The following is a 13,545-nucleotide window of genomic DNA, read 5'->3' as shown; positions in this document are numbered from 1 at the left end:
AATAGCCGGTTCTGGGCACACGGCGCACACCAGGTAGAGTTGCTGCCTCCCAGATTCAGTCTTGGTCTCCTGTTACTGCCTGTGTGGAGTTTGCATACTCTCTCTGTGCACTCGCTCTGGAGCTGAGAACCGTTTTATCAGTTTCCAACTGTAATATTTTGCATTTTGATACTGCTGCCAATTTAAAATGAACAAGAGTGTGTTTGAAACAGCCTGGCATAATCTTCACTACAGTGGCTTCATGTAGAGTCATTTAACAGAGTGATCCTGTTGTTAACAATCAGGATTCATGAAATGTTCCTGTGATTACTCATCGGTAAGAAACGGAAAACTTTGTCGATGTACCTGGTACAGCTGACTGACAATTTTCATTCACCGCATAAATAAGTCTGTACTCGAGAATCAAACTGCACTGCAAATTATCTCTGTGCCTCAGTCGCAATCCCCAGGTTATGAATGATTTTCAATTTTACTTATGCTCCTAAATCAATTTTGTCCATAAATCAGTAAATATACAAAATAACTCAAAAACTAAGCACAGATCCACTGTATTGCCATGAATAGTATGGAGGAGAGTCAATTAACATAAAGATCTTTACTCCTCATGTAGGTGAAGGATGTAAGTAATAAAGTCAATTCAATTAATTTATTGTTGTTCCCTGCCTAATTACAACAAACAGAATCAGAATGTCCAACACTCTATGGCTGGTTTCAATGGGCTGGAAGTATCAGTGGATGCTGCATTGTTTAACAGAGTATAGTTTAGTTACACACATATCAATAGAAGTTATTGCTAGTCAGTTTCCAAAGCAACACTCTTAAGTGGCCTCCCACAGTGAAAGTGGCTGCTTGTGGCCTTGAGAGACAGTGGTGTCATAATACTGTGGGGAGGTTACGTGTAAACAAGTATTTTTTCCCCAAGACTGATTCTCTTCTGATTTTCAATTGCCTCTGATCTGGGCCAACATTTATGTGCCGGGCAGCACCTAATTAATTAGCTTGTCTATTTCGGCTTTTTTCTTAAAGATGTGCTGGGTGTGCACCAGCTACTGCTGCACCCCTGCATGCTCCACGGCCTGGTACTGGTCCGCGGCCCGGAGGTTGGAGACCACTGGTCTAGAAGATGTTTTGCCACTCATCCAAGAGTTCTGATCCATGGTGGGTAGTTTTCTGGCTTATAAACTCTGTGAGTTGTGTCCAGGTAAAGCAATCACATGAGGGTCATTAAGATTCATAGAGGTAATGAGAGGGTCATTAGTCTTATCTTTGCATGAGTGGAGGTGTGAACTGTTGTGGAGACACCGGGGTAGAGATGTTAGGACTACAATATAAGTAGCTGATAGGTGGTGTCGTACCCACCCCGTCTGTTCAGGGATGGGTTTTCCACTCTGACAAAGATGGCTTCTGTAACCCCTCTTTCAGGCCACCTGTCCTCCCTGTCCTGACATCTCTACACAGTTCACACCTTTATGCATGCAAAGATAAGACTAATGACACTCTCATTATCTCAGTGACTCTTAATGACCCTCATGTGATTGCTATACCTTTAAACAACTCACAAGAGTTTATAAACTGGAAAACCGGCCACTATGGACCAGAACTGAAGAAGCCTCTCAGATGTTGTCTTCTGGACAACACAGCAAGTCCAGTTGTCTTGATTTACTACTGTTTGATATATAATGACCTGAATGATCGAGAACTTTCATAGACATAATGCAGAATAAATTTAAAGATAAGGCAAAGTGCAGTGCAGTCAGACAATAAGGTGCAATGCCATAATGAGGTAGATTATGAGCTCAAGAGTCTATATTATTGTACTCCTGGACTGCCCAATAGTTTTATAACAGCATGATAGAAGCTGTCCTTGAGCCTGGTGGCACATGCTTTTTTGATTTTGTATCCTCTGCTTGACGGGAGGGGAAGAAGAGAGAATAACTTGTCGAGGAGGGGTATTTGATTACGTTGACTGCTTTGTCAAGGTACCAAGAAGAATAGACTGAGTCCAGAGAAGGGAGACTGGTTGCTGTGATGTTCTGTGCTGCGTCCACATCTTTCTGCAGTTTCTTGTGGTCACGTACCAAGCAGTTTCTATACCAACCTGTGATACATAATAATACTTATGGGAACTTATTTCTATGCACAGGTGTCTTAAATTGGATATTTATAACTTGGGAAGGGCCTGTAGTCAACTATTCTAGGGTCATTTCACAAATCTGGTGTTCCCAGTGCTGAGTCCCACACAGGGAATGTAAGATGCACACTTCAAGCTAAACTGTGAGAACATTTACCCAGCCAGACTCCACAGGAAGCAAATTCTCTTCTATATCTGTCATCCTCCAATGACAAGAGCTACTCTTATTATTCATGGGCATTTGCGTAGTTTATCATTCAATGCACTTTATAATTAATCAAAAAATAACCATTAGCCTAGGTAAGCAAGAGGTCATTGGAGAAACACGTTCAAGGCAGCAGGAAGAGAAGCAGCATTTTGTACAGAAAATTCCAAAACCTAAGGAGACACAAGAGACTGAACTGTACTCCTCCCACCGAGTGTCGTTCCCCACTGTTCCCACCTGCCCACCTCACTTCCCTAGTTTGGTTTCATGCTCCAACTTCCTTTTCTATCAGAGCCCTTAATCTGCAGCCTTTTCTTGCCTCCAACTATCACTTCCCACTCTCAATTGCTTGCCAGCTCTTGTGCCATCCCTCCAGGTCACCTGTTTTATCTCCCCCTGTACACTTTCAATTCAGATGAAAGATTGCAACCTGAAATCTTTACTGTCCATTTCCCTACACTGAAACTGAGTTCTCCAGCAGGTCGTTCCAAAATCTAGGGTCTTGGCAGCTGAGGTTCTAGCACCACAGGTAGAGCGAAGAAGGAAGACTGCACAAGGCAATGTGGTGGAATGAATGAAAGATACCCAATGGTTATAGGACCAGAAAGGCAAAGGACATGAGAAAATGCAAGAAAATGCAAGGCTGGAAAAAACAAACTGGTCTCAGTCAGTCTAGGCCCTTGTGACACACACACACACACACACACGATTGATGGTTTATTGGTCCGGACTATGCTCAGAAATATCTAACCTTCTCCATGTTGGATTGTGTGTGGTTGTGGTAAAACAAGGAACATTATACAAGATCTGTAATCCAAATGCTTCATTAGATTATAGTTATATGTGAGGTTCAGTGGATGAAATGCTACACAGACAGATGTCGATTGTATGTAACAGGCTTCAGTATAATTGAGAGTTATTTTTCCTCTTCTTCTATTTCCAATTCTGGTGGTTCTACAGACAATAATCAGGATAAATACCATGTACTGCCACCAATTCTACCTTTACCTGTTATATACTTTGCATATAATAAGGAGTATTGAAATAGAATTATACACAATGGCAATAAAATAAAATCAGATCACCACTAGTTCTCAGGTCCCAGCTGTACAATATGAGCTGAAGTGTTGATTTCCCACAATGTAACAACTTATTCAAGATTTCAAGATGTCATAAATTCATGCACGTGTTCACGGCAGCGCAGTCTATTCCTGAAATATATCAATTATTCTGTGTGATTTTCTTTCTGTCTGCTGCTTATGAAGCATTGATGCCTGCAGAAACCTCACCACTGCAATTCTAATTCATTTACGTTAGTGTTAAATTCTGTGGTGGTTGTTCGCAATTTGAAGGTTTAAATAGAAATCATTCCAGGAGAATCGACTGTACGTTCCTGAACTAGATTTCTTTTGTATGGTATTTGAGATTTGCAGCCTCCTTAAAGGGACCAGATTGAGAGCAATTCTCATGCCTGATTACTTGGTAAGATTCAGACCACTGATTTGTTGATGTAAAGCCGACTCTATCACACTGGTCATTCAGCCCTCTTATGTCACTGTGAGGATGGGAGGTCAAAAACAAGGGCAGGTAAGGAGTGTCTTTCCTGCGCATGCTTGAAGTAGAAATACGTCCAAAACAGTAAAGTTGCAGTGAAGGCCCTCCATTGATCATCTTATTCTCATGAATCATGCTTGGGCCAAACGCTGGATGAATGACTTCACTTGCTGGTGAAGCCACCAGAACCTAACTGGGAGTGAACTGGATGCGTTGTAGGCTGTTGTGTCTAATCCCAACCATGGCAATGGAGGAAGTTTTAACTAGTGAATCTGGTCAACTTGGGCTCGAGCCAGAAAGCGTGAAAGATGCACTCAGTCATCCACAACTTTCAATGTTCCATAAAGTTCTACAGAGTGAACTCTGACATAGCTGACACTAAGCTACAGAAACATTTGTCAGGAGAGATTAATGACAAATGAAGAGTGTGTAACGGGTAGTGTGAGAGATGCAGATGGAGGAGAAGAGGGACAGAACTCTGAGAGGGCTTTGATCGCTGAAGAGACAGATATTGTATGGGTTTCCCTCAAGTGCTTCATTGTACTCCCACATACCAAAGACAAAGGAGCAGAATTAAGAAATTTGATCCATTGGTTATGGGTTGGCAGGTGAATCGGCCACCGTAGTTCCCCCTAGTGTGGGTGAGTGGCAGAATCTAGGGAGAAATGATGAGAATGTAGAGAGAATGAAAATGGTTCTAGTGGAGTAGTGTAAATGGGTGTTTGATGGTCAGTATGTTCTCAGTAGGTCGAAAGTTCTGCTTCCCTGCTGTTTGACGCATGACCGAAGAATGATTAATATCAGGGTCTTATATCATTTAGTCAGTGTAAGGAACCCACCAAGACTACCTGAACTGCCCTAAAATTAACTCCAATTCTGCTTTATACATTTAAAGCAGAATGGGTTATCAGTAATTTGAGTAACCAGTACTGTGCCATAAGAATACCTTTTCAACGATTCCCACCTTCCCACAACAAATACAATAATAATGTATTTAAGCATTTGAAGAGAAGCATTACAGGGTATTAAGTAAAATACTGTACATCTTCAGAGGAGTGCCCCAAAGCCGAGATAAATTTTATGAAGCTTAGGATTGGAAGGCTGAAGTCATATGAAGAAATGGGACAGGCTGGGACTTTTCTCCCTGGAGTGCAGGAGGCTAAGGGGTGACCTCAGAGGTTTATTAAGTCATGAGGGCAGTAGATAAGAAGAATGGTCACACTCCTTGGTTCAGGGTAGGGGAGTCTAAAACGAGAAAACCAAGTTTAAGGTGAGAGGGGAATGATTTAAAAGGGTCCTGAAGAAATTTTTTTTTCAGAGGGCTGTGGCTATATGGTAATGAGCTGCCAAGGAAGTGGTAGAGGTGGGTACAATTACAATGTTTCAAAGACAGATAGACGGCTGTATGGATAGAAAAGGTTTAGAGGGATATTCATCAAACACAAACAAATGGGACTACTCAGATAGTCACCATGGTCGCCATGGATGAGTTTGGCCAGATCTGCTTCCATGCTACATAACTCCATGAACATTTTATGGGGGAGATAGAATTGTCAACAGAGTGACATCCAGGGCTTTGAGAGTTCAGGACGTTGTTGACAAAGTACAGTGATTAAATTTTGGAGAGCAGCAAAAGGCCAGGAAGAGAGAGAGAAAGCGATCATTCAGTAGATATCAAAGTGTCTGAGGGTTGGTGGAGATGTCGAAGAACACTAAGGCTGCGTGATGGAGGACATGAAAACATGGAAGAAAATTTCAAAGTGGAGCTGTTAGTCCTCTCAGACCCAGTGCTCCTCAGTGAATTGAGTGGCACTGGTGAGCCATATGACGGTAGTGAGGATGATCTGAAGTTTACAGAAGCAAGCAGAAACCTGTCAGGAACTTGCAGGAATAGAGACACAAGAGACTGCAGATGAACAAACAATGTGCAGGAGGAACTCAGGGGCCAAGCAGCGTCTGTGGTAGAAACAAAATTGTCAACATTGTCCACAACAATCAGTTATTAAGTCTTGTCGGGTGTATCTATGGTCAGATTACTACAGTAGTTAGCCACTCTTATTCCAGTGTCAATAGATTTTTATATCCATTTTAGACAACAGGGCACTTGGTTCAAGTCTGAGTACTGACAGTACAACCGTCCCTCAGCATCACACTGGAGCCTTGTCCAAGATTCTGGGCAACGAGTGGGATTTGTACCCAGAACCCAGCTGAATTTGAAGATGATTGGATTACCAATTATGCCCAGGGTGATACATAACAGGAGTCAACAGAGATTCTAATTTGTTGAAGATCTCATTCGAAGAATTCCAAATGCTTGAAATGATCACATTGACACTTAAAGAAAAAAAAACTCAAAAAATAATGAGCTGTAGCAGGGAATTTGGAAGGATCCCATGTCCCACTCGGTATTAGTATTTATATGGTGTAATTTCAGAGGGCTCCCACTTTAAATGAGCAGCTAATTACTTGTGTCCAGTGATTTGTTGCTTATAACACAGAGAATCTCAGCATCAGCCTCGGGTTTATTGATGTTGGTTGCAGATAAACATTGGAGGTCAGTCTCTCAGACACCTACGGAGATGAACTGAACCTTTAAAAAGGAGGGTAAAGAATTTTTGCAGCGCTCCTTCTATAGGAGATATAGCACCTATATGATCGAGTCCTTTGAGGTGCTCATTGTCAGTTTAAATCACTGTTAGAACATCAACAAGTTCAGCCCAGCAACAGGTCCTTCAGCCCACAATGTTGTGCCAAACAAATTAAACTAGTGATGCCCAATTAAACTAAACCCTTCTGCCTGCACATGGTCCATAGCCGCCATTCTCTGCATATTTATGTGCCTTTCTAAGAACCTCTCGGGAATGTGTGCTTAGACCACTGCTCTACATTTGCTACACCCATGACTGTGTGGCTAGGCATAGCTCAAACGCCATCTGTAAATTTGCTGATGATACAGCCAGTGTTGGCAGGATCTCAGATGGAGTCGAGACGGTGTACAGGAGCGAGATATACCAGCTAGTTGAGTGGTGTCGCAGCAACAACCTCGCACTCAACGTCAGTAAGATCAAAGGGCTGGTTGTGGACTTCAGAAAGGGTAAGATGAGGGATCAGAAGTGGTGAGATTGAGCAATTTCAAATTCCTCGATGTCAATAACTTTGAGGATCTAACCTGGTCCCAAAGGATGCAGCTATAAAGGTGGTAAAACAGTGGCTATATTTCATTAGGAGTTTGAGGAGATTTGGTTTGTCACCTAAAAGACTTGAAAACTTTTACAGATGTATTGTAGAGAGAGCATTCTGACAGGCTGCATCACTGTCTGGTATGGGGGAGGCTATTGCACAGGACTGTAAGAAGCTACAGAAAGTTGTAAAATTGGTCAGCTCCATCATGGATACTAGCCTCCATACTACCCAAGACATCTTCAAGGAGCAGTGGTTCAGAAAGGCGGCGTCCATTATTAAGGGCCCCCATCACCCAGGACATTCCCTCTTCTCATTGTTACCATCAGGAAGGAGGTACAGAAGTTTGAAGGCACACACTCAGAGATTCAGGAACAGCTTCTTCTCCTCTGCCATCTGATTTCTAAAAGGACATTGAACCCTTGGACACTACCTCACTTTTTTTTCTGTTTGTGCACTATTTAAGTTTAATTATTTAAAATACACATACTTACTGTTATTGATGTTTTTCTATATTATCATGTGCTGCAATGTTCTGCTGCCATTAAGTTAACAAATTTCACGACATTTGCCAGTGATATTAAACCTGATTCTGATTCCATCGGATTGGCTTCCTCCCTCACAGGCAGGGCATTCCAGACACCCACCAGTTTCTGTGTAAAAAAAACTTACCCCACACATATCACTTGAATGATCCGCCTCTCATCCTAAATGGATGCTCTCTAGCATTTGACATTTTGACCCAGGGAAAAGACACTAGCTGTTTACCTATGCCTCTAATAGTTGTATAAACCTCTATAAGGTTTCCCCTCACCTCCGCTACTCCAAAAAAAAATCAAAGTTTGTCCAACTTCTCCTTAGATATCCCGCTTGTACCTACTTCCAAGCATCTTAAAACTAGCTCTGACATCCCCCATGCATCTACTTCCAAGCACCTGAACCCAATACTCCAGATGACGCCTAACAAGAATTTTATAAAACTGCAACATAATTTCCTGATTCTTGAAGTAATAAAGGCAAGCATGCCATGCATCTTCTCTACACCATCAACTTGTTCAAAAACAAACCAGAAGGATGAAGGTAAATACTAACCTCTGACCTGAGAGACAAGACAATATAAAGACGAAATTCAGATTTTGCTCAGCTATGTGTACTGTGAAGAAATCTGACATGGCCTTACTCATCTAGAGTGAGATGGTACAATCAAGTACACCGTTTAAAAAATATTTACACATACACATGGTCGTGGTTGGTGCTCAGACTCCTGGTCAGCAATACAAAGCAATACCACTCCGAATTGAGACTAACTAGGAAGGTGGTGAATACACTCAGATTTCAGTCAATGTCCAATCATGTATAATATCTCAATTCTCTCCAAGACTGAGAGAGGGGAGTGGTGGGACAGAAGTTTAAAAATTGTGGCTGCATAGGTTGGAATTTCAGAATCAAAATCACATTTAATATCACTGACATATGAAGTGAAATTTGTTCTTTTGTGGTAGCAGTACATTACAATGTATAATAATAAAAAATCTATAAATTACAATAAGCAATATATACATAAATAATAAATTAAATAAGCAGTACAAAAAGAGATTTTAAAAAAGTGAGCTAGTGTACGTGGCTTCATTGTCTATTCAGAAATGTGTGGGAAACCTGGCAGCTAAAAGGAAGGATGAGTTTATCGGCATCAAACCTTACGTACATTTCTCAGCTCTCTTTGACCCAGAGGAGTATATGCCTGACTCTTTCAGCACTTCTTTCCTGCCCATGTGCCTCCATCCCACACTTCCCATCTGCCAGACAAGTACAGATCCTACCGGCTTTGACATTATCCAACACCTAACTGCACCACTTTATCCCCAAAGTCCTCTTTCCATTGCCCACCACCCCAACCATCCTCCAATCTGTTACACCTCTTCATGCCAGACCGGGACTATCTCCTAGTCTCAGCTACATGCCATTCGCTGCTGGGTGTTTACGACTGGTATGGAGGGGCCACTGCATAGGATCGGAAAAAGCTGCAAGAAGTTGTAAACGTGGCCAGCTTCAGCATGAGCAGTCGCCTTCCCAGCATCCAGGACAACGTCAAAATGTGATGCAACAAAAATGGCGGTGTCCGTCACTAAGGACCCTCGTCACCCAGAACTTGCGCTCTTCTCCTTACTGTAATCAAGAAGGAGGTACAGGAGTGTGAAACTGTGAAAACACACTCTCAACATTTCAGGAATAGCTTCTTCCCCTCCACCATCAGATTTCTCAACAGACAATGAACCAACCCGTGAACATTACCTCACTATATTTCTTTCTCTAATTTATAGTTTATGTATCGCACTGGTCTGCTGCCGCAAAACAACTAATTTCACAATATATGCCAGTGATAGTGAACCTGATTCTGATTCTGGACTGGTGACCTGGCAGTCAAAGTCAAGTTCATTGTCATATGTGCAAGTACACGTATGCACAGGTGTAATGAAAGTCTTACTTGCAGTTGCATCACAAGCATGGAGCATGAGCAAGCTTGTCAATTATTGTAGTCCCATACTGCGAGTGACATCAAGGCTTCACTCCCAGACTATGCCCACTTTGACTGTCAAAACATGGAGGGACCTTCATGAACTCCCACAGCCACCGATGGTCCCATGATTTCAGTCTCTGAGACTGACATGAGCGCATCCTTTAGGAGGGTGAACCCATGGAAAGCATCAGCCCAGATGGGGTACCTGGCTGTGTACTAAAGACTTGTGCTGATCAAAAGCCTGGACTGTTCACGGATATCTTTAACCTCTCACTTTAGCAGTCTGAGGTACCTAAGAACGTCGTAATCTGCCTCAGTGACTATCATCCAGGGGCGTCTCCATCCTCTGTGGCAAGGCGCTTTGAGAGGATGGTGACGAAAGCTATCAACTCCCACTTGACAAGCAATGTAGATCTGCTCTAGTTTGCCTACCAGCACAACAGGTCCACAGCAGATGCCATTTCATTAGCTCTTTACTCACCCCTGGAACATCTGGAGAGCAAAGATGGATATATCAGGATGCTTTTTATTGACTACAGCTCAGCATTCAATACTATCATCCCCTCAAAACTAACCAGTAAACTTCAAGACCTTGGCCACAGTATCTCCTTGTGCAGTTGGATCCTTGATTTCCTCACTTGCAGACCCCAGTCAGTTCAAATTGGCAGCAACATCTCCTCCACAATTTTTACCAGCACTGGTGCACCACAAGGTTGTGTGCTTAGCCACCGGTCTACTCACTTTATACCCATGACTGTATGGTTAAGTACTGCTCCAATACCGTATTTAAGTTTGCTGATGACATCACTGTCGTTGGCCAAATCAAAGGTGGTGACAATTCGGCAGATAGGAGGGAGATTGAAAATCTGGCTGAGTGGTGCCACAACAATACCATCTCACTCAATGACAGCAAGACAAAGGATCAGAGGTGGAGAGGGTCAGCAACTTTAAAATACCTGGTGTTATCATTTCAAAGAATCTGTCCTGGGCCCACCACACAAGTGCAATTATGAAGAAAGCACAATAGTGTCTCTACTTTCTTAAAAGTCTGCAAAGACTTGGCATGACATCTAAACTTTTGACAAACTTTTGTAGATGTGTGGTGGAGAGTATATTGACTTGTTGCATTACAGCCTGGTATGGAAACGCCAATGCCCTTGAATAGAAAAATCTACAAAATGTAGTGGATATGACCCAATCCATCAAGGTAAAGCCCTCCCCACTATTGAGCACATCTACTGACCACTGTTGCAGGGAAACAGCATTCACCATCAAGGTCGCCCTACCACCCAGTCCATTCTCTCTTCTCATGGCTGCCACCAAGAAGGTGGTACAGGAGCCTCAGGACCCACACCACCAGGTTCAGAGACAGTTATTACCCCTCATCCACGAGGCGCTTGAACCAGAGAGGATAACTTCTTTCAATTTCAACCCTATCACTGAACTGAACTGTTCCTACAACCTATGGACTCACTTTCAAGGACTCTTCATCTCATGTTCTTCATATCTAATGCTTATTTATTGATTATTATTTTTTTCTTTTGTCTTTGCACAGTTTGTTATCTTTTGCATATTGGTTGTTTGTCCGTCCTGTTTGGTGTGATCCTTCATTGATTCTACTGGGTTTCTTGGATTTACTGTGAACGCCCGCAAGAAAACGATTCTCAAGGTTGTATATGGTGACAAATATATATATATACTTTGATAATACATTTACTTTGAACTTTGAACTACTGAGGGGTAAGTAAATGTCCAAAGAGACAGAACGGCTCTTGGCAACCTTGCTTCTTTGGTTACTTACATTCCTATTCCATACCCGTCCTGTCAGCTTTACTTCTCATATGTACGTTGAAACATTTGCATCGGGGATGTGCTGGGCACAGCGTGCACGTGTAACTATGCTTCCAGTGCCAATGTGCCCACAATTTAATGACCCTAACTTGTACATCTTTGGGATCTGGGAGGAAACTGGAGCACCTGGAGGAAACACACACGGTCACAGGAAGATGTGCAAACACCTTACAGACAGCGGCAGGAATTGAACCCTGATCTTAAAGCTGGTGCTGTAAAGTGTTACACTACCTTGCCACCCCACTATTTACAGTTTACAGTGCCTCATTGTTCCAGTCACTCAACTTCCTAATGAGGTTCGAGTAGACCAACACCTGTCTTACAACTGCTCATTAATTCATGAAGTTAAATGGCAAATGGCATCCAAAGGAGAATTAGTTTGTTGAAAATAATTAACAGCAACTTTGGGGATTGTAATAACCGCATCTGCTCAACTTCACAGAGTGGAATAAAGCTGGCCCCATCTGCACTCCAGTTGAAGAGTGATCAGCAATTCTCAGTCCTTCGTGTATATGAACTGCTCCATTTCACTCCGTTGATCTGGCCAGGCTGTCTCCTATATCTTCACAGGCTCCCCAAGCAGCATCATCCAAAAACATCTTGCCATTTCCACAGGTGTGTGTTGACACCCAGCCCAGCTCTAACTCACCAACACCTTTTTTGACCCCAGCATTTTCTCCTGAACGGTTAGACTTCTGTTATGTATTTTACATATTTCTTACAAGGTAAGAGGCCATTCAGGCTAATGAGCCTGTACCGGCTTAGTGTAATCTCATCAATCCCAAGTAACCAATTCTGTCTTACATGCATGGCGACTCCTTTATGCCTGCCCAAGTGTGGGGAGATTTACAATAGTTAATTAACTTACCAATCAGTACCTTTTGTGGGAGGAAACTGCAGCACCCAGAGGAAACACACATGGTCACAGGGCAAACATGCAAACTCCACATAGACAGCAGTGGAGGTTTGGATGGGCCTCGGGTCATTGATGTTGGACTTGTACAATGCCTCATATGGAAACAAGTAGAAATTTGTTCCTACTATATATTTAGAAGAGTGAAGACATTGTCTTCAAACTGCCTCTGCTCCCTTCCACTGTCAATTCTAGTGGCTGGCAACTGAACCTGCCTCTTACCACAGGTGAAATATATCTGACATCAATACATTCAGTCCTCTAACACTCATCCCTGTCTCAGTTCTGAAGGTAGCATGCCTGGTTGGCCTCCTTTATTTTAATTTCCTTGAACTTGAGAATGTCGAAAGCTCCTGGACCCATGATTGAACTCACAATGTTCACTTTACCCATCATTTCCCAGCCTGCTGAACTTATACAGACGCCAGGTTAGGGACACCTCAACCTTAAAGTTCTCATCCTTACTTTCAAACCTCGACCAATCCTTGTCCTGTTTCCATCCAGGGGGTCAGTGTGGACATGGTGGAGGATTACAAATACCTGGGGATACAAATTGACAACAAACTGGACTGGTCAAAGAACACTGAGGCTGTCTACAAGAAGTGTCAGAGCCATCTCTATTTCCTGAGGAGACTGAGGTCCTTTAACATCTGCCGGACGATGCTGAGGATGTTCTACGAGTCTGTGGTGGTCAGTGCGATCATGTTTGCTGTTGTGTGCTGGGGCAGCAGGCTGAGGGTGGCAGACACCAACAGAATCAACAAACCCATTCGTAAAGCCAGTGATGTTGTGGGGATGAAACTGGACTCTCTGACGGTGGTGTCTGAAAAGAGGATGCTGTCCAAGTTGCATGCCATCTTGGACAATGTCTCCCATCCACTACATAATGTACTGGTTGGGCACAGGAGTACATTCAGCCAGAGACTCATTCCACCGAGATGCAACACGGAGCGTCATAGGAAGTCATTCCTGCCTGTGGCCATCAAACTTTATAACTCCTCCCTTGGAGGGTCAGACACCCTGAGCCAATAGGCTGGTCCTGGACTTATTTCTTGGCATTTACATATTACTATTTAACTATTTATGGTTTTATTACTATTTATTATTTATGGTGCAACTGTAACGAAAACCAATTTCCCCCGGGATCAATAAAGTATGACTATGACTATGACTATCTCAGTTCCTCCTATAAC

General features: G+C 42.7%; 1 protein-coding gene across 1 annotated transcript in view; it reads right to left on the bottom strand.

The window, feature by feature from the left end:
• Positions 1 to 13,545, bottom strand: part of LOC134358441 (tyrosine-protein phosphatase non-receptor type 13-like) — a 426,694-nt gene that overhangs the window by 163,044 nt on the left and 250,105 nt on the right. The window lies entirely within an intron of this gene.

This window comes from Mobula hypostoma, chromosome 18, assembly GCF_963921235.1.
Source record: "Mobula hypostoma chromosome 18, sMobHyp1.1, whole genome shotgun sequence".
Classification (NCBI taxonomy): domain Eukaryota; kingdom Metazoa; phylum Chordata; class Chondrichthyes; order Myliobatiformes; family Myliobatidae; genus Mobula; species Mobula hypostoma.
This window is presented reverse-complemented; position numbering and strand designations above follow the sequence as displayed.